The sequence below is a fragment of the Stegostoma tigrinum genome, unplaced genomic scaffold (assembly GCF_030684315.1).
Source record: "Stegostoma tigrinum isolate sSteTig4 unplaced genomic scaffold, sSteTig4.hap1 scaffold_53, whole genome shotgun sequence".
Lineage (NCBI taxonomy): Eukaryota > Metazoa > Chordata > Chondrichthyes > Orectolobiformes > Stegostomatidae > Stegostoma > Stegostoma tigrinum.
This window is the reverse complement of record NW_026728461.1, coordinates 3,105,215-3,127,964: the sequence shown is the minus strand read 5'-3', so window position 1 is coordinate 3,127,964 and position 22,750 is coordinate 3,105,215. Positions and strand designations below refer to the sequence as shown.

The following is a 22,750-nucleotide window of genomic DNA, read 5'->3' as shown; positions in this document are numbered from 1 at the left end:
GAGTGAATGTTACAAGTTCCAGCGTCTCTGTTTCAGAACTGATAGTGCTGATGAAAAGGTGGTATAGAAAACGTGCTCACCTAAACAATGTGACCTGTGTGTATATGTCTGAAAAGGAATATTTTTTGTGGAACTCTTATTTCAAGTTCATCTTATCTTTACATTCCTTCCTTAGACGTGGTTGGTGCTTCATTCTTTTCAACTCTTCCTGACTGGAATGTTGCTTTTTATTGTCTGAAACACGTAATTAAATATCTACCATTACAAGTCTACAGACCCCGCTCTTAACTTAATTTTCCACTTCATTCCAGCCAGCCCTCACTTCGCACCGTTATCATTTTCCTCAGATTGCTTTTAAGCGCCCATCATAGCTCAAATATTCCCTTTCTCAAAGTAAATATAAAATTCGTTGACAATGTGATCAAAGCTACCCAGCGGTGTCTTCACTATGAGGTCAATAATGAACCCTGTGCCGTTGCAGATAACCAGATATCCTACTCGCTGGTTGCTTCTGGAAAATATTATTCAGATAAACGTCCCCAATAACCCCTCAACAACTCACCATTCTAACTACATTCGATCAATCTGGAGTGGCCAATTTACATCAAGATTAGAATCACCTGAGATTTTTGCTGTTCCGTGACTTAAATGAGAAAGGTGCTTTAAGTGGTGCAGCTGTGGAGTGATGAGGGTCCAGAGTCCAACAGTTGGCAACAGCACACACACTTTGCTTCAGCGATTGACAACCAATGCTGGGTAGAAACGGGGAAGATATCATTATTTCCCCTTTGTGAGATCAGTGTCTTTCCACAAGCCACCACATCCTCGCAGTGTCCAGGTGTTGCTCAACTACTGCACACTATCAGTTTGACACACAATGGTCAGATTGTCTGAAATGGTTGGAACTGTGTATTCAGACAAATTTGAATGTCATTGTACATGGTAAAGTACAGACTACCACACACAGATCTTCGACACAGAGAAATGCAGCTTTTAGGGTAACCTTTGCTGGAATCAGATTGTAATAGCTGAATGTGAAAGTCTTCCTGCAATTGCCTTGGGTGTAATGAACACACAAAACAGGTTGTGGCAGGTATGATCTCTCTAAACCAGAGAAGGCATTATTGCCTTCGAGGTCACATCAGAAATGTCCAGTCGATTCATCTCAGGGATGAGAGAGCCGTATTCCAGGTGCAGACACGTAATATCAGTTTGTGCTCCATAGACTTCAGAATAATGACAGGTGAGGGAAATGTCTTAATTTAAAACAAAATAGTAATAATCATTAGGTTGTTTTCAATACAGAGCTGCACAAAGTGATGAGCAAAGGGGACACAAATATGGAGAGACATTAGGGCGGTTTTTCTTGAAACTTTTAAATCTGGTGACCAAAAATAGCTTTGGTGAAGATATTTACTGTCCTCAACCAGTCAGCCCTGGGAGTAACAGTAGCCCCACAGTGAGGTGCTTGAGATAAGAGTACAACAGTAACATCTGTAGTTCAGCCTCACTTGGAGCATAGTGTGTAATCCTGATCGCCCTCATACCACGAATATGTAAACATATCAGAAATGATGCACATGGTGTCTACTGGGATGTAAAGTCATTAGAGCCGACACAGACGGGTTTTATCAGGTTGCTGGAAAAGTTTGCAGATTATATTCATGGGATGTTGGGAAAATCAGAAATGCTGTATCTGATGTAGAGATAATTGGGAAGTAAACCCATGGTGATTTGCCAGACGATGAGAGGTTTGGAGTTTCTAAATAAGATCGAAATTCTCTCTTTCGAGTGAATCAAAGTCAGAGAGGTCAGAATTTCAAAAGTTTCGGTGAATAATAAAGGAAACATTGGAGCAGAGTTTCGTTCTGTCAGATTACTATTAAAGTCTGCAAAAATATCCCAGAATCAAATGTAGTAGGTGATTATAGTATGTTTTGAAGGACATATAAGCAAGCATACAAAGAGTGTATTTAACAAGGGGCGGGAGGAGAGTCTGTAGCCGGGACCAGGTGGGCGAAATGTTGGGATGGCGAGTTGTGTGGGTGGAGAATCAATTTGACTTTGAGTGACTACAGATGTGAAGAAACTAAATTAACGGCTGATTAAAACTGATTATAAAATTATTAATGGCTTTGGAAGGCGTGGCGTATTATTTGATGTGAAGCATTACTAATTGTGAACCAACTGAGCTTGATTTGAAAAATTACAGAAAGGAAATTTAGATATCAATAAATTACGTGAACACGTGCAGTTGAATAGTATTCATGACAAAAATTCTCATGGTTTTGAAACATGTGGCATATGATTTCCTGTAAAGCTTTAGAAATTGAACAGAGCTCTTATAAATTGTTAAGCAACATGATACTGTCATAATTCAGCCATGATTTAAATGGCGGAGTGGACTCAATGGGCCGAATAGATCGACTTCCACTCCGAAGTCCTTTGGTCTCCTATGGTCTTAATCAAGAAGTGAACTGTCTCTGAGATGGAATTCCTGTTTTTATCTTGTATCTGAAAGATATAATCACATTTATTATGATTTTGCGCCCATTCGTACTTATTGGTCCCTGCCGAAGAAATCTAGTAACTAGACTGTCTTTTTGTATTTCAAGCCTCTGTTCTTCTCAGCAGCAGGTGAATTCAATGAATTCCGACAAAAGTTGAATGCACCAGTCAAATTCCTTTTTGTAAAATTATTGTCATAGTTTGCTGCTAACTGGCAGAATCTGAGTAATATGAAACAGGATAAAAAAACATCCCCCCACCCCCCAGAGTGTAACCATTGCAGGGTCAGCCACATGTGAAAGGTCATCGAGCTGAAACATCGCATTCGGTTTTCTCTCCGCAGATGTTCCCATACGCGTTGAATATGTGTTGGATATTTGTTGATAACTGAGATATTTCCCACTGAAAAACATTGTTTCTCAATCCATAGAAATTGAAACTTTCCAGAAAAGTTGAACTTGCTCGACATGGCCCTTATTCTTCGTGCACGATCCCCATGTCAGTTAAAGGTAATCCATGTGAAGCTCAATCTCACACCAGCTATTGCACAGGCCTCTGCACTGTCATGTAATAATAGCACACAATGGCCGATTGCGCCACTGATCATACGTTTTCCACATTATGTACATTCTAAACGATGAGCGTAATGAAATTTCCAAAACGGGATTACTTGTCAAATAACGGAGGCAGTTGAGGGAAGATCAGAGCGGGGTGAAACTTTAAAATTTGGTGACCCAGAAGCTGTGGGAGGATCAGCCACTGTGTCTGTTCAAGACTGAAATTTCAAAACATCACACGTTTAGGGAATTGCGCAGGAAAATGTTGAAAATGCATTTTTCAAAAAGAAGTGTAGTTTAACATCGGTTACTTCACTAGTTCACTCACACAAGGAAGTAACCACTGCTGCAATGACCATATAATTCCTGTTCCCAGGTCCGGAACCAAATACACTCAACGGCCCAGCCACGAAGATACGACTGGAAGTGGGGATGGCAATGAGAGCATGGAGCATCTTTAATTGACATGGACCAAAAGATAATGGGACATCAGGAATGAGAAAGCAATTTTAACCGAAAGCAAATAGCTTTTGGCAGCACAGATGTTTGAGGATTGAGGGAGGATGTGTCTGTGAGGATGTCTCAATTATAAAGACACATGCTGCAAATATTCAACTGGTCAGGAGAGATATCTGTGCAGGGTGAAATGGTGGTAAAATTTTCGCTCTCTAAACTTTCTCAAATGGGCTTCTCTGCATTGGGTTAAATTGCAGGAAGGGCTTTTCATCACTCGTTTTATATTATTCAATTTTCTGCAAGCACACACAGTATAGGAAAGTAATCTAAACTTGGAAAAAATAGCACGAATATACAATGATAGTCGGAACTGCCGATGCTGGAGAATCTGAGATAACACAGTGTAAAGCTGGACGAACACAACAGGCTAAGCAGCATCAGTGGAGCAGGAAATTGATGTTTCGGGTCGAGAACCTTCTTCAGAAAAATACAATCTTGTGATTGGGCTAGAGCTTTCCTCACGTTATGGAATAAAAGCAGTATAGCGGACTTGTGATTTATTAGAACAGCAGTGATCTCATTGAATAGCTGAGCGGACTGGATAGGGTGAATGGCAACTCCCCGAGGACAAATGTGTTTTCTTCGCTGGTGAAACTCACCGCATCACAAAGTCGGTGACAGTGAAGTGAAGTAGTGACAACGATTAATTTTGCTGGTTGTTCATGTTGTGAATGTTATCATTGCTACGCATGTCCGTGTTAACACCATAACTGCAGTGTATGACGCTAAATATTGAGTGGGCCAGTGGCGGAAGGGATAACGCAACTGACTACGCATTAGAAGATTTCAGCTTCGACTCCTACCTGACTCAATAGTGCTGTAAAATGTTGTTACACCTCCCAATTAATTTTCTTCCTGCTATGAAGCCTAAGTGATGCTTGAATTTCAATAGAAACAAGAATCATAGCAGAGAATGTCACAAATATCCCTTTTCAGAGATTGGAAAGCTGAAATTGTCCCAAAAGCTGCTCATGCCTGCCTTTCGGTTTACCAATCACTGCAGCTACTGGCAATAAGCAAAGAAGCAAAAAAATCTCCATGTCTCAGCTTTAATGCATGTCTGAATCTCTTTGGGAAGTGAAATCAGAGGAGATTGAAGGGTGAACTGTCTGAATGAACAGAAAGAGTTCAGGCACCATTTCCATTTTTAAGAGGCTGGGGCATTGATTCTCATGTTGTCGGGGACATGAACTAACACGAGACATTGAAAAAAATCTCTTCTGCTTTACCTTTTCCATTGTCCCTGTCACGAGAAATCAGTCCTGATTCTCTGAAGCGGAATCACACCCAGGCTGCGAAGATGCATGTGCCAAATCCTAACCACTAGACCAGCAGTGCTGAGGGCAAAAACACGTGAATTGTTTCTTAATAATGTAGCTTTTGATTTCTTTTATCTTCCAAAATGACCGAATTGTCGAGCTTTTATACTTCCATCAATCCTTGTTGCCAGCAATTGGTCTATAGGCTTGTGTACTCTGCTGTTTCAAGTGTTCATCTCACGAATATTTTCCCTGAAATGATTTAATCTTAAAAGACTCAATAGTGGGACTGGAGTTTGAGATGGTTAAACTGTGTTCATGCCCCACTCAGGAAACTAAATCCCATTTTCACCCACAAATAGAATCAATCGGATATATTACCCTGACAGTAACAGAGGATTCAGGACAGACCAATTCCCAAAGAGCAAGGATTTCATCCTCCTGGCTGATATTGTTCAAACTCAGATTTAAAAATCAGGCTCTGTTTACAACAAAGAGGAGTCATTCGTCCTCTTCCCTGCCCGTGTCACTGCGTCATTGTTTCCTCATCACTCTGCACTTTATACTGCTCCATCTCATTCTTCCCGCTTAACTGGAACATTCCTCACATCAGCTGCTTCCGAAAGATCTTTCTCAAATACCTGGAAGGACAAACAGGAATGTGGTATTTCAAACGCATTTCTGGCTGGTGGAGGAAATGACATGGTGGTGTTAATACTGTTGCATTAGAAATCATTTCAAACTACCATTAAAAATCTCCTTTGGATGTTGAATGCAGCAGGCGGTGAAAATTCTCACAGGCCCTAAGAAAGAAATTAACTCACGGCCACTCGGTGAATGACCAAAGAACAGACCCAACGCTGCAGGCTTAGGTGTCCTCTGAGAAAGGGTCTCATGCATTAGAAACTGCATTGTTATAGATGACTGGATAGCCTGTGCATAATCGACCAAGTAATGTAAAAGGTAGAGTCGGTGGGTCCGCTGTGTTTCTGCGGTGTAATGGTTATTACATTCGCCTCAAAGCCCTGCTCCCTCATTATCCTAACAAGTTGTGTTTTCCCCACTTTTCGTTTAATGTGAACACGATTCCTTTTTGTATTACTATTCTCATCACAAAATATTGTCCCTTCTAACTTAGAGACAAGGGTTTGTGCAGCAAGGTTCTAGAGATCGGCAGAATCTGCTGTAGCCGTTGCCCAATTTAACAAAAGCTTTTTTGATCCTTTCACACGAGGAAAAACTGTTCATGAGAAACAATTTTCTTTAAATTGTATCCCAGGAATGAGCAGGAAGCCGCTGATTGAAGCTGCAGTGGCCGCTTTCTGCTGGCAGCGGGGAATTGGAGAGAGGTTTCAAATCCTTCTGTTCGCCTCTGTCTCACTCCGTGTGGAGCAAGGGAAGAGAGAGTCCTTGATGGGTGTGTTTTTATTTCAATCTTGACATGGATTTTGCGTGGGATAAATGGAAGAACTTGACCAAAAGCAACTGAAGCACTGCATCTGCATGACCTCGAGCTGGTATCTTTTCAATTTACATCCTGATGCTGGTCTGTTGAGCCACGGAAACAAATGTCAACAAACTGTGCAAAACCCCCTGATGTGGAGGTGCCGGTGTTGGACTGGTCCAGACAAAGTCAGAAATCACACGACGCCAGGTGAGAGTCCAACAGGTTTATTTGAAAACACAAGCTGTCAGAACCTCACTCCTTCATTCGGTGTTAGTGAGAGAAGTGTCAGATACAGAATTTAAAGCAAAAAGATCAAAAGGGACACACCACACTCTGATTGGAGAGTACGGTATCACAGCCTGCTATGTGTCCCTGTCCCTGTCCCACTCCACGTGGAGCCGAGATGAAGCTTTGATGGTGCTGTGTAAATCCAACCTCATCATAGAGGTCCAGTGGGTGAGATGGACATACGTGGTCGAGAAAATTGTTTAATCTGAAACTGCTGAAGCAGTGTACCTGGCTGGTCTTGAGCTACAGCCCTTTCAGTGACTGACCAACTGAGATGCAGAAACTAGCACCAACATGATATGCAAAGCCCCCGAGTGATGATATGAGGAGGTGTTGTGCAGCTGGAGCTCTCACTAGTTTCAGGATCTGTTGCCCATTTTACTGCTTTCATCACCAAAACTGTCAGAGACCTGAGGAACTGCAAACACTGAGAAGAAAAGAAGACATCACATTTTTGACATTGCCCAGCTTCCATCTGGGGTAATTCACAAGCAAATCTTGGAGCAGTGGGATTTAAACCCAAGACTCAACGCAGATGGGAAATTAAATCCTGAACCTGAAACTGTTCACCCACACTACTGCATGAAGGCACCGTGCTGAAGTTGTCATAACTCTCATTTGTAGTGAATTAGAAGATGAATCTGAAGAAACTTAGAGCCTCTTTTACTTAAAAAAATCTTCCATTGGACATGAATACTTCAGCATTTATTACAACTTCCCAGTTGTCGCTGAGATGATGGTGGGAAGCTGTTTGTTGCAATTGGATTAATCTGACCAACTGGCCCGACACTGACTGAAGGATCTGTTCAGTCAACATTTCAATCAGCCTCCACTTGATGTCGACAGAGAGGCACTCAGATATATCCACTGAGAGCGATAGAGGTCTGAGGGGTGACAATACCCCACAAACCAAGATGTCTCTCACTTAGCGAATGATTGAACCATTCTTGGACAGCAACATTCATGAAAGCTTCAAATAGAAGCGAGTTGTAATTCTTAAAACAGGGCTGCTGTGTGGGTCCATTCAAATGGCACTGTGGCAGATGCCGATCAGTTTAAACCACAATGAACCTTCAAGCTCCAACTCTTGAGACAGATCCCATGTGCTGTTTTCCAAGACTTAATGTCCCTCGCTTTTCCTCCTTGTTCACTCCAAAGCCTCTCTTCCTTATTGTTCCTCGATCTGATTTCCGACTGGGACCTCTAGCTCTGATGTGAAAGTTGAACTCTCACTCCATTGATTCCGCCAGAACTACTGTGATCATTTAGTTTTCAAATGCTTTACATGTCACCTTCCTTCAGAAAATGTGCACAAAATAAATAAGGCATTATTTCGTGGCCAGGTACCGTATTGTATCGAGATGAAGACACGAGAGCATCAGGGACACAGTTCTGAATTCTTGCAGGTTGCTCAACATGATTTTTCATCAGGTACGTTCCCCACAAACGCAACCAATGACTCACATGATGGAAGTGAATGTATCATTGTCAACTATGTGGATGAAACAAAAATAAGTAAGAAGCAAAATAATAAGTCAGAAGTCAACAGTCCAACATGCTTATTTGAAATTAAAAGCATTCGGAGAGCTGCTCCTTCGTCAGGTGTCAGAATTCAACTTTAATGCAGCTAATCTGAGAAATAGAATGGACGATGAACATGGAAAGGGATTGTTATAGTTATACAAAGTACATCCAAGATACAGTAAACAGCATTGGACCCACGCCTAAAGAAAGATACATTGGCATTGGGTCAGTACAGTGAAGGTTCTCTGCGTTCTCTGGTGTGTTGAGGGATTTTTGTGTGAGGAGAGACTGAGGATGCTGGACCTGTACTCATTGAACTTTAAAAGAATGAATGAAGACCGCATTGAAACAGTTAATATTCTTATCATTCTTGACAAGATAAATGTGGGCCGGATGTTTTCTTTGTGTGGAAGAGTTTCGGGTAGAGGGCATCATCTCAGTCAGAGGAGTCACCCACTTAGGACAGAGATAAGGAGAATTCATTTTCTCTCAGAGGCGATGAATTGGTGGAATGTTTTACTGCAGATTTAGGCTGGGTCAATAAGTATAATTAAAGCTCAGGCATTTGTAATTATTTAGGATATGAAGGATTAAGTGGGCGAGGCATGCAAATCGTGTCTCCGCGTTATCAGATTATCCGTGATCTCGTGGAATGTGGGAGTGGATAGAATGGACCATATGATTTATTGTGGCTCCTGTATCTTATCCTTTCTAATTTTTTTTTTGGTTGTCATACTTGATATCAATTTACCCACTCTCTGATTCGCTACCTGCTTCTGTCCCGATTTTAACTCAACATCCCTCTGTCTGTCGAGTTATCGGATTAATTAGCTGCTCGGTGTAAATACAGACTAATGGTGAATTCAAGCTTTAAACGGAAAGGAAAGAGTGTGAATGTAAGACAGAAAGTGCTAAGCTGACAGATGGCAGTACAAATGACAGAGGGTGCTGATCTTCCTGTTTCGCCAATATATTAGTTACAATTATTTACCCAGTGTCAATTATCTTCTACCACTCTTCCCAGTCTTGTGCACTTTGTAAACCTTTGGACTGGTGGATATTTTAACACATGTTCAAACTGTGAGGAAAGAGTTTTATTTTCTTTATTTATTAGCAATACTTATAAGCATGACAGCTGTTCTGCTTCGCACAATGAATGAAATACAGGAATAGTGCCAGACGACTGCAGGATAGCAAATGTGGTTCCCCTGTTCAAGAAGGGGAGGAGACACAACCCTGGTAATTATAGACGAGTGAGCCTAGTTGTTAGTGAAGTGTTGGGAAAGGTTATAAGGGATAGGATTTATAATCATCTCAAAAAGAATAAATTGATTAGGGATAGTCAGCATTGTTTTGTGAGGGGAAGGTCGTTCCTCACGAACATTATTGAGTTCTTTGAGAAGGTGACCAAACAGGCAGATGAGAGTAAACCGGTTGATGTCGTGTATATGGATTTCGGCAAGGCATTCGATAAGGTTCCCCACAGTATGCTATTGTACAAAATGCGGAGGAATGTAATTTCTGGAGATATAGCAGTTTGGATCGGATATTGGCTTGCTGAAAGAGGACAGAGTGTGGTAGTTGATGGGAAATGTTCATCCTGGAGATCAATTACTAGTGGTGTACCGCAAGGGTCGGTGTTGTGTCCACTGCTGTTTGTCATTTTTATATATGACCTGAATGAGGACGTAGAAGGATGGGTTAGTAAATTTGCAGATGACACTAAGATCGGTGGAGTTGTGGATAGTGACGAAGGATGCTGTAGGTTGCAGAGAGACATAGATAATCTGCAGAACTCGGCTGAGAGATGGCAAATGGAGTTTAATGCAGGCAAGTGTGAGTTGATGCACTTTGATAGGAGTAACCAGAAAGCAAAGTACTGGGCTAATGGTAAGATTCTTAGTAGTGTAGATGAACAGAGAGATCTCGGTGTCCATGTGCATAGATCCTTGAAAGTTGCCACCCAGGTTGACAGGGCTGTCAAGAAGCCATGCAGTGTTTTAGCTTTTATTAATAGAGGGATCGAGTTCTGGAACCAAGAAGTTTTGGCGAAGCTGTACAAAAACTCTCGTGTGGCCGCACTTGGAGTATTGTGTACAGTTCTGGTCACCGCATTTTGAGAATGATGTGGAAGCTTTGGAAAGGGTGCAGAGGAGATTTACGAGGATGTTGCCTGGTATGGAGGGAAGGTTGTACGAGGAAAGGCTGCGGGACTTGAGGCTGTTTTCATTAGAGAGAAGAAGGTTGAGAGGTGACTTAATAAAAACATATAAAATAATCAGAGGGTTCGATAGGGTGGATAGGGAGAGCCTTTTTCCTAGGATGGTGACGGCGAGCTCGCGGGGGCATAGCTTTAAATTGAGGGGTGAAAGATATAGGAATGATGTCAGAGGTAGTTTCTTTACTCAGAGAGTCGTCAGGAAATCGAACGCTTTGCCTGCAATGGTCTTAGATTCGCCAACTTTCGGCACATTTAAGTCGTCAATGCACAAGCATTTGGATGTACATGGTGTAGTGTAGGTTAGATGGGCTTGAGATCGGTATGACAGGTCGGCACAACATCGAGGGCCGAGGGGCCTGTACTGTGCTGTAATTTTCTATGTTCTATGTTCTATGAAATCGTTCTCCAAAGTGAAAATCTAAGTTCCAGAAACTTTGTCCAGTTCACATTTTCTTTATCGAAGCATAACCAAATGCAGTTTATCGCAGATGCATTACATTTGTTCCTCGAACAAGGCTCAAGACGTAGATTCAGCTTTGCATTGATGTTTGTTTTGATAGATGGGTTGTCACATCTGGTGGGAAATTGATGTTGTAGTCAGGCATACCCGAATAGCTAAGAAAATGTACCAGCATGATAGGGATCCTCGAAGCTTTTGTCTGTGCCCTCGCTGCAGTTGTGTAGCAGGAGCAACATTGGAAAATGTCATATCAGAGCAAACAGCTCTTCAGCGCTGGATTGAGGTTCCAGTGTCTGATGAGATGTGGGTTGTGCGGACGCATTTTAGGGAAGATCTCTGTTTAAGTGGAACACAACAAAATGTGTTTGCTGCGTGCAAACTGATCAATGATGTTGGACAGCAGAGATCCTCCATTGGGACCGCGTCCAAACTGTGTTTACGTGGCGCAGTGGCATGGAATGTCCCCTGCATGATATCAGGAACAAGCCGGCTGCACTGTTCCTTCATGTTCCAGGCAATATGCATTGTTCACTCTTTTCACTGAAAGCGAATGAAGATCGCTATACCACTGCTGCTGTGAAATCAAGTCCTGCATCAATTCTAACCACAGTTATTTGCAGTGGTGGCGAAAATGACGGTAATTGTAACGTGATTTTTTGTTAATTTTTTCTCATTTCCTCCATTTCTGTCCCAGATTAGGGAACCAATGAGCTTCTTTCTTGATCTGCTGCAATCGTTGCCGTGCAGGCACACCCACATTGTTGATCAGTACGGAAACCCAGCCTCTTTGAGACTGTGATTTACGAATCGCCACTTTTCCTCGGTCATTCTCAACCTTGTTTTTTTTTTGGTTTTCTTGTTATAGCATTTTCTGGAAAGTGGCATTGTACTAAACTCCCAGTATAGTGGAAGCGCAGTTTGGGATTGCCCCACAGCCACTTGTGCAAGTCGTTCGTGACGCAAACAAGTCGAAGCGCCTCATAGACAGCATTCACGCTTTGATGTGTCTGCAACTGCATTCGCCTTGTCATTTTAGCACCAGTTGCACATTAAAGGATATCTGTTTTGGGCTTCGGTCGCTTACTGATGAGCGAACACGGTTATATTCTTGTAGCCAAAAAGCACCCTGGATAGCGGTCATCGGTTAAAAGTGAAAAAGCACCTTGTCCTTGGGTGGGCTCGAACCACCAACCTTTTGGTTAACAGCCCAAAACGCTAACCAATTGCACCACAGAGACCAGCTCCACTAGCTCCTGCGAAGAAACAATTAAATCGGGATTGAGCAAATGTAGCATCGTCCAGATGGGAAGCACAAAAAGAAACACTTTGGTGCTCCTCATGCATGCCGGGCAGATGTCCGAAATTAAGTTGCCTCATTTGCCAGCATTTTGCCCTTATCCCTCCAAACCCTTCTCATTCATGCACGCATCCAGATGCATTTGAAATGTTTTAATTTCACCAGCCTCCACAACTTCCTCCATCAGTTCATTCGATACACGCACCACATTCTGCATGAAAAATGCCCCTCAACTCCCATTTCATTCCCCCCCCCTCACCTTAAATATATGCCCTGTAGTTTTGGACTCACCCACTCGGTGGGAAAAAAAAAAGATCTCGACCATTCATCCTGTTCATATCCCTCATGGCTTTATAAATTTCTGTAGCTTCTGATCCTCCGAACCTGCAGTGATATTTCGCCCAGCGTTTTCAGCTTCACTCTAAAGTCCACACCATGTAACCCTGGTAACGGCATTGTGAATATTTTTTGACTAATTTTACGTGACTTTCTTCATTTCTCAATAATAGCAATAACGTTGGACAACATCAATCTATTTGAAATTGAGCAGTAATACGTGATGGACTGTAAATTTTAATGCTGTATGAAAATCAGCAGGGCACAATGGCAGCGTATGCTGTTTCTGGAATGCAGTGACTGTCATGGTCGCTTCATACGCAGAATGTCCCCTGTAAGAATCCAGGCACAAGCTGCAGCATTTGCCCTGCCATTACCAATAACAAGCTTCTGCACTGACGTCGACAAAGCTTTCCTGTTTGCTATTCTCGTCAGGCCCCCTTGTTGTGAATACATTCGGAAATCTCTGTGGTTGTGTTGAAAAGGAACACAATTCCACTGAATTGCAGCGCTATTTTTCGTTAAGTTTATCTCCTGCCTGGTCCTGAACTTGCGCTGTTTGTACTGCAGAGATGTTCATCATTTTTAAACGTACACTTGGCATGATCTGACACTTTCAGCAGAGTAGTAATTCTGCATTCTGTTTACGTGCAAAGGCATCCTGGTTCAATTCATGATTTTGCTGGTGTCACAGAGCACCACAGATTCCTGATTGAGCCTCTCTTTCCAATGCAACTTAAGTTAGTCTCTGAGACGCCAACTTCTGATACTGTCTGTCATGTGTCAAACTGTATGAGTCAAATCGAGAAGTCCTCAGTCATATTTTGCAATAGGTAAGCATGTTGGCATTTTGTAGCGCTGGACACATTAGCGTCTGATACAGTCATGAGAATGAATTGATTTGTGGGAAATTGGCAGTTTCTGAGGGTTTGGAAATGAATCAACGATCAACAAACGGCTTGGAAATTTTCCAATTGTGAAGAAATATTTGCCTAAAGAGAATAAAAGTTATTTTTAAAATTTCAGATCGCAAACAATTCTAAAACGACTTATAAAACTAGTTTATTTACAGGAAAAACGCTGTTCAACTTACTTCAATTCACTTGACATGCTACAAACTCCACAGGCCATTGAATTTATCAAAAACGAATTCGATTCATCTCATTGAAACATGCGAATGTTACATTCAATACTGCTCAGAATTTTAATCAGCTTATCGTAAACGGAGAAGGGATGGTTCAAAATGCAAAAAGACAGAGCCTTGTCTGTGGATTTCTTGGGTGGCGCTCAGACAGTATGAAATCTACCGAACATCGTCAGGATGTGATCAAATAATTAAGGTACCATTTAAAAGGGGGAATTGCAACTCTAAGCGACGGTTTCTTTCTGACACGACAGGACTCACCTCCACATTTTAATTGAAAAAAAAAGTTCAGTTTCATATATCATACAATTTTATTCAGCTGCACGTGTACAATAAATTTCTTTACGCATGAAGTCAAAGAAAATCGAAACTATTCCCCATCTGCCACAGAATTTGTCTAACTGGTAAGGTACCTCCTTCTGGACCTCGGGATATAGGTCCATGATTCTTTCACGCTTACATCACATCTTGACAGCCTGGTTAAACAGGCTTTTGACATGCTTGAGTTTGAGTTTAGGAGTTGGGAAGTCATATTGAGGTTGTACAGGACGTTGATGAGATCTCTCCTGGAAAACAGTGTGCACTTTCAGTCACACAGTTACAGGAGGCATATTATAAAGCTGGCGAGTGTTATGAAGAGAGTTACCAGGATGTTGCCTGGTTTGAAAGGTTTGATTGGTAAAGAAAGGTTGGATAGACTTGGACTTTTCTCGCTGGTGCTTTTGAGGTTGTGCAGCGACCTGATAAAATTTATAAAATAATGAGACATGTAGCTATCACTCGTGGTAGTTGCCTTTCCCTGAGGAAGGGAGATTATCAGACAATGGGGCATTTTTAAGTTGCAAGGAGATAATTAAAAAAAAACATGAGAGACAGAACATTGCAATTACTGTGAATAAAATGATGTCAAGTTCCAGCAGAGAAACTTGCGGCAGAGAGGCGGGTGACAGAGAAGCAGGCATGTGAGGACAAATATCTTTCGTTTGCCAGTGACATTCACCGCTTCACAAAGTGGAGAACATTGAATTGAAGCAGTGATGGTGAATTCCGTGGCTGGTTACTCACCTTGCAAATGCTTTTACCGCTGATGTCACTGTTAACGTCACACGTTGACAAGATGAAAGCTGCAGCAAGACGTGTGGAGCCACTGGGGTAATTGATACAGCGTCTGACTTTGGTTTGAAAGATTGAAATGTTATATCTTCTCTCACTCGAGTGAAGTTGACAGCTTTTCTACCCTTGCAAACTGACAGTTGCTTCCGAAGCGGAATGTATACGCAGCGCTGTTTTTGTCAGATTCCCGGCAGCTGAAGTGATTGGATCGCTGCGTTTGGAAATTGAAATATGCACATGATCTACACGAGTGTGGGACTATTTCAGCTCACTGTCCATTTCATATCTCAGCTCATGGCAACGGCTCTCATTGTCAGAAGAAACTGCTTCTGTTCCACATAAAGTTACCTTTTGTCGGGGAACCGTGTGTACTGTGACAGAGCGTGGATGTGACGGATACAGAGTGCATATAATCCTGAGGCCCCTGTCACTCTCGGAGGATATATCTTTGTATCTACCTCTGTGGCTTAACATGAGGACGATACTTCAAGCGGCTTTAACATAGTTTTATCAACTCAAACTTCAGTCCTATTCATTGATTACACAGGTAAACTCTTTGAAATGTGCCCTCGAAAATGAAGAACACCAATTGACTGTTTGCCAACGTTTCCAGGGCCGGTCTCTGTGGCGCAATTGGTTAGCGCATTTAGCTGTGAACTGAAAGGTTGGTGGTTCGAGCCCACCCAGGGATGAAACACTTATTCTGTCTTAAACTAGATGACTCACATTAAGAGGTTTTATTTTTGGCTGCAAGAAGACAACCGTGTTAGCTCCTCATGAATCGAGCGAAGCCCAACACATACAGGTCTTAATGTGCAACTGAAGCAAAAATCACAAGGTGAACGCCTTGAATAGATGATGCCTGATGACACGCACTGACACAGTGTTCGAATGGTCTTCTTCCTCGCTATAAAAACTCGAAAACTGGGAGAAACTGATCTGTCACCAAAAGGAGCAATAAAATGAAAAGGCAAAAGCAATGCCTTTGCGGCAAGATGCCAGGGGACTCAGTGCCTACCCTGATAGTCAAGTCGTTCGGATTAAGTGCTGTCACCGCCGTGTCCGCCGTTTGATTCCCGATCAGGCGCTCCAAACTATGGTTTGCTAGTTCTTCATGACCTCATGCATTTTAATCCCAAAAATATAGCAAAGAACGACAGATGTTAGAAACCTGAAACCAAAAAAAAGATTTGATCCTCAATCTGAGAAGTTCTTGTAATTTCTGTTGAGAGAAACAGAGATAATGCTTCTCATCCACTGAGGCTTTGTTATAACCATTTCAGTTATGGACTTACACATTATAATGTCGGGGAAATAATCACTTTTGTCTGTAGAATAAGCATAATTATCAAAATATCTCTGTACTTTCCAACCGTCAACATTACAACTTTAAAAGGACGTTATCGGCTCTCCAACAGCTTCTGTTGCCCTGAGGTGGGGAAACGCTGTGCTAAAATGTTTGTCTTTTCCTTTCCGTTTCTGTCAGTTCGCAGCCACGTCGAATGGAGAATTGATTCCTTTCAGTATCTAGCTCAATATGTGTCTCTGTTTGTCTCATATTGTTGCTTTGTATCCATCTGAGCCCATTTCACATTTCCCCACTCTCTGTCTGTCCATATCCCTCATTTGCAATTTCTGCTCTTTGAAAAGTCGTAAATTCGGAGACTGTTTGAGGGTGGGGGTGATGATGAAGGTGCTGAGATGGTTCCCATCCCCTCCTCTCTCACCCCCGGCTGACACTAAAGTCTAGAATTGGGCTAATATTACTTGGATAATCTGCATGTCCCTTCGGGCCGAGGAAAGGAAACACTTCTTCCGTCAAAGTATGATGATCTGTTTGACTTTGAAACAGAATCCCCAATCCAACAGTGAAGGACAAAAGCAACTCCAACACAATCATATGATGACAATGATCTCTCTCCTGTCGGCGTAAGGTGAATGAATGTTGACAGCAGAGAACGAGGATAATCAGCTCTTCATGTCTGTGTCATTACCACTACATTCCCCATTAAGGCTGTAGTTTATCTTGCCTCATAATGTTATTCTCCCAAACTCCAGCGAGATAGGCTCAGTTCTATCCATCAACATCGCCGATTGTGTCAACCGTACAGCTTTTGGTAGAAATTCAAGCGAGGAATCGTGAGCCTACAGCACCAGAACTGCTGGGATGCGAAACCCGGATTTCCTGCTTCCTTACAGGAGCTTTACCCAACTAAGGCCCGGCGCCACAGCCTGCTGTTCACGTTGCCTGCCTTGATATCTGCATTGTTTTGAACACGTAATCAGTAACGCTTTTTCTGCATCAATTTTGCTGGGTGCAAATTTCATATAAACTGGCTTTTGCAAAATACAAATTGTGCACAGTTGAACATTCTCCTCTGGAAATGCACAGAAAGAGACAATCTCCTGATGCATTAGTTCTAAACGGATCATTTCTCCTGATTGAGGGAAGAAATATGTCCTTTCACATATTGAGGGAAGAAATGTCTCCTTTTCTCAGGCCTAAGGGACAGGCACGATGTACGAATAATATTATCCCAGTTCTACAGCGGTGAGGGGAACTAACCTACACCTTCACTCTCAAACACTCTCCAAATTCCACACTCTTCAAAGAGCAGAAGTGGGAAATGCGGGATATGGACGAAAAGTGGGAGGAATCGAAAGGGGCTGAAATGGATACAGAAAGACAAAGAGAGACAAATTGAGACACATGCTGAGGTAGACATTGAAAGGACCAATTCTTCATTCGACATGGCTATGAAGCGACAAGAAAGGAAAGAAAAATACAACAATTTAAGCAGAAGCTGTACCCACCTCAGAGCAATGGAAGCAGCATCAGAGCCAATAATTTCCCTTTTAAGTTGTCAAGTTAACGGATGGGAGCTGAGGAGTTATTTTGATAAACACACTGTTCTGACAGATAAAAGTGATTATTTCCCCACTTTACAATATGGAAGTGTGCAACTAACCAAGTTCTGATGAACGATCAATGGATTCATAGCATTACCTCTGTTTCTCTCCATGATGCTGAGGGAGTTGACCAATTCATGTTTTTGTTTCAGATTTCCAGCACTTGTAGTTCTTTGTTCCATATTGGCTTCAATGTCGTTTGGGATGAAATAGGTTACCTCGCAGACTTTTTTTGTTTCAGAATATTAGTAAGCAGTTCTGTGGTGACGCAAAACTAGCCGATGACAATGGGCATTCCCTGACTGGGAATAGAACCCAGACTGCGGTGGTGAGAGCACCAAATCCTAACCACTGGGCCATCAGGGAAAGTGCTGTGCATAGTGCCCTGTTTTGTCAGTGACACTGCTTTTGCCTAGTCATTTTCTTTTGCTCATTTTGATTGCCAATCAGTTTCTCCCAGTGTTTGAGACTTTATGATTTAGAAGTAAGACCATTCGGCCCATCGTGTCAGTGCGTGTTATTAGGCACCCATCTCGTCTCGTCGCATTTTCCAGAAATTGGCCCACCTTCTCGATGGTAAGCATCAATGAGATTATCCCTGTAATCAATGAAATGGACTGAGGCTTCTTGGTAGTACAACTGTGTTACAACCCCGTCAGGGAACTCATCCTCATTTTTAGCCACACCGGAAGACACACAGACACATACGACGGTGACAGAGACCTCAGGATTACACCTGCTCCATGTGCTTCATGTTCACTCTCCCACCCCCACACATGTTTTCCTGACAAAAGGCCGGTTTATGTGGAACACAAGCAAGTTCCCCTGACAATAGAACTGGTGTTGTGAGCGCGAGTTTGAATTGGGCTGTGTGCTGTAAATGATCCACACACTGCTTGTGCACAACCTTTAATTTCCAATTACTTCAATCTGACAATCATAATGCCAGTCACCCATTCCTCTTTGGAATCATGTGTCGAAAAACTGCCGGCTGTACTCGAGCCTGGTAGGACTTAAACCTACAATCGTCTAATCTGAAGTCAGACGTGGTATCCGTTATTCCACGGGCCTTAAACGAAACCCCACAGAAGATATCTTGTAAAGTTATGCTGTTAACTGGGACCAAAGGAAAAATGTGATTCTCGAGGTGAACATCAGCAAAGGTAATCACTGTGACTGCTTCACTTCAATGGGCCCCGCTTTGTGAAGCTGTGAATTTCTTTGGCAAAGGAAGCACATTTGTCCTCAGGAGCCTGCTTTGCTGTCACCTGTTTCTCTGCTGCAGCTTGCCATCATTTTTTTCACAACCACTGCGCTAGTTTATGACGCACTCCAATGAAATGTACTGTCATACTTTGAATCAAGGTCTATTCGAGTCAAGGCTGTGAACAAATACAGGGAGAAACCTCTGATCTTTTCTAGCCATGAATCTGGAAATGGGTGAGTTGAATGATGCCTTTAATCGGGCAGCCCCTTCACTGCCGCTCTGTGCCTCAAAACAAGCTCCTGTTAGTATCAGCCAGTTTTGTACATTGCTGCAGCACATCTAATGAACAACTTCAGGTTATCACAGCTCCACTTTCTTCACATTGAAACTTAGGGCGATAATATGAACTATTTCGAAGCTTAGATGGAGAAACATTTCTGGTGAAGTTGGTTCTGATGTGCAGAATGGACCGAGAACATGTACAAGTCAGGTCACACGGCTAAATGTCAGTACATCTCATGTTTCGGTGGTAAGGACTCAGAGCTTGCATCGCCCAGCCCTGGATGCAATTCTTTCAGGAAATAAAAATGTCTTCCTCTTGTGTGAGTTAGCCAAACAAAAGATGATTTCCAGGTCTCACACGGGATACAGTCTGAATAGGTCAGAATCAGTCCAGTGAGAGTTTGCTTCTATCTCGATGGACAATGACAGCATATACATGAGAAAACTACCATCCATATTGTCCCCTCTAAGAATCTCACAATCCTCAGTTGGAAATATAACACTGTTCCCTCAGTGTCACTGGGTCTCAATCCTGGAATCCCCTCACAGCTGCCATCACGGCTGTCGTTATGTGCCATGGATTACAAGAAAGTGACTCATTAACTCCAGCATGGAGTAGTTAGAGACAGAGAATGAAATTCCAGATTATGCTTATGATTTGACCAGAAGAACCTTTGCTAGTTTCACATTTCCAGAATAAAGTCTGGGACATTCATTGTGGAGACACAGAAACAGCCTCATCCCACCCACTGCTGAGACATCCATGTCACCGGGAACAGGCTCCCCTGCAGCCAGGGCCACGTCGCTTTGGGCCTTTCTGTTTTTTGTCTGTTCCTAAGTATATGATTGTGTCAGATCATACATTTTCACATTGAATTCTGGTTATTTCAATGTCTCAGATCAGGGAATAGCATCGAGAACAACAGAGCCAATATCCCAGCATCTTTCAGAAGGGAAAGGTGCTTTGACAATCAGAAATGTCATCCTTCGCACTCCCCTGAGTCTGATTCACAAAGTGTTTTGAACGGTTTAAGAAGCTGGAAACTGGGTTATCTGTTTTATTTCCTTTTACTATTCCAGCCAGCAGCTGACAGTTTTGGTGCCTTTTATAATGTAGGAGGTGAGTAGCGGTGGGTTTGGGCAGTTTGATTAAGTTGATGGCGTGGAATTATTTTCACTGACCAGGGTCGGGAAACAGTGTACTTGCATTTAAGGGCAGTTAAAAGAGACACGTTTATATTTATATAGCGCTTATCATCACCAATGAGGAAGCCAGTTTACCATGATGAGACATCGTTTAAAACTTGATTCATTTTCCTCCGAAAGTGGTATAAAGTCAGGAGTTACAGGACACCAGGTCACAGACTGACAGGTTTGTCTAAAATCACAAGCTTTCAAAGTACATCTCCTTCATCAGGTGAATTGCATGCATGTGATACATTCACAGCAAAGGCCCTTTCAGATCATAGACCGAAATCGATTTCGTAATGAACCACTTCCGGGTTCTCCCAAAGGTTAAAAAAAAACACGTCAAAGGGAACAAAGCCTTACGCAGGATTCAAACCTGTAACTTTTTGTACTCACAACATCCAACTGAAGAGACAATCAGACCACGAGACCAACAACCCAGACTGTCTATGTCCCCTTTAACAATAAATCAGATGCTACTCAGGCAGTGAAAGTGTCCCTACCTCAGATGTAGGGGACCAGAGTTCATGTTCCAGCTGCTGCCAGACGTGTGTAATAACATATCTGAACCTATTGATTGGACAATTATTCCCCATTGCTTCAGGCAGTGAAAGCAGCAAAGAACATCTTCACACTCTGCCTCCCTGTTCCTGGGACGGTGCTATTTGTCCCATCTGCTGGGAGAGGGTTCTCTCCCATGGCAGATGCAGTGAATCATTTCCCTCCATGGGCAGGTAGTGCTGGGAGATGGTATATAGCCTGCAGCTCCCTCTCAAACATTGGAAGATACAAGCAGCAGAAGCAGTGGAATCAGGCTTGTGTGGCCAATTGGAAATGACAATTTGGAACTTTTGTTGAATGACATTTACTAGAGACAGACAGAAGCTTGAAGAACTGCCGAGAAATAGAGAAGATGAAACTGGGGTGTCATCCGTTCAGCAACTTAAATGGGATCTCTCCGTGCAGCCTTTTTGGTATTCAGAAAACGTTTGCACACAGAAACACTGCAACTATCACCTCAGCAACGCGGGCGTATATGCGTTTGCTGCATCCAGAGCTGGAGTTTATATCTGACACCAACAGTTCCCGATTTAGAGAATCCAGGTGGAACACTCACTCACTGAGAGACATCCCCAACGGCCCTGAGTTACGGGGCTGCAAACAGTACAACGTGGAAGGGAGGGTTAATAATGAGCCCTTGTTTCTCCCCCACCCGCTCCCTCACAGAGACAGGGAGAGTGACGTCATAAACTAATGGCGTCATTCCCACATAAAAAATGCCGTTCAGCCCGTTGGGTCCACGGTCACTCTCTGCCTCTTTTATTTTCTGTAGTTATTCACAATCGGTGATATCTATCCCTAATAATGGTGAACTATGTCTGTGTCACGATGCTGTCTCCAACATGATGATCGTCTTGTTCTTCATGTCTGAAACAGCATGTGCAATTACTGCATTTCTTGGCGGGGGGAGAAAACTGGAAGTAATGTGTCTCAGCTTCACCCGTATAATCCCAATTTAGAGAAGACCGACGGTGAACAAGAGTGAAGTATTGAGACCTTGACAAGTGTGTCACCTCACCTGTCTATCAGTATGAATGAGTAATTTCAGGCACATGAAGCAGAAAGCTCATCATAACGAAAGGTGCAGAACAAAATGCCATGTAGCTGCAGTGCACAGCAGAGGATGGGGTGTCCATCAACCTCTAGCTCTTCGGCCCAGCACGCTTCCACTACACCACTCATCTTGGTGGGCCCATGTGCTTTTTAGGCTTTTCATTTGACGTGTGGCATGTAGTTTCAAAAATGAATTCAAAAACCTTCATTGTTGTTGTGTAGATGTGTCTCACGGTGTAAACATAACCTTTGTCTAACGTCCCACATTCTGTTCATCCCACATTCTGATTTCACTGAGAATCAAAAATTTGTCACAACACAGATAGAGGCCATGCAGCCCACTTCAGCTGTGCCTCTCTTCCGCAACGAAAAAATGGGTGTATCTTTTCGTGTAATTCTCTTGCCTTCTCTGTGTAACTGTATGCATTGTTACTTGTAACATAACTGTCAAATTCCCTTTTGTGTTGATTAAATCTGCGTCTTTAGTACTGTTAGATGGACCCTCAGTTCAAAACTTCAAACCGACCAGCTTTCGCCTTTCTGTTCTCCAAGGAGAGCGTTCCCAACTTTCCAATCCAACTTGATTGCTGACATTCCTCTTACACAGCACCATTCACCTGAATCTGTTCAGCGCTGTCTAAAATACTTCATATCCCCGCTTCTGGAAGTTTTACACTCCGAAGTACCTGTCAGAGACATGTTGCATGGGTGAACAACCTGAAACATTTATTTCCACTTTGAACATGTGTTTCTTTTGGCCGTGTTCACTGTAATGGTACCTCTGCCCCATGACCAGTTCAGGCAACCCGACCTCTGTCCACAAAGCTGGCTTCTCGGACAGCTCACTTGACATTGTGACAAAAGTGAAGCAAAGAACCT

At 42.7% G+C, this 22,750-nt stretch overlaps 2 non-coding genes across 2 annotated transcripts; one reads left to right on the top strand and one right to left on the bottom strand.

The window, feature by feature from the left end:
* Nucleotides 1–11,944: 11,944 nt before the first annotated feature.
* On the bottom strand, nucleotides 11,945–12,018 carry trnan-guu (transfer RNA asparagine (anticodon GUU)). The gene has a single exon. It is a non-coding gene; the product is annotated as a tRNA-Asn (tRNA).
* A 3,270-nt stretch (nucleotides 12,019–15,288) lies between these two features.
* On the top strand, nucleotides 15,289–15,362 carry trnah-gug (transfer RNA histidin (anticodon GUG)). The gene has a single exon. It is a non-coding gene; the product is annotated as a tRNA-His (tRNA).
* Nucleotides 15,363–22,750: the final 7,388 nt, after the last annotated feature.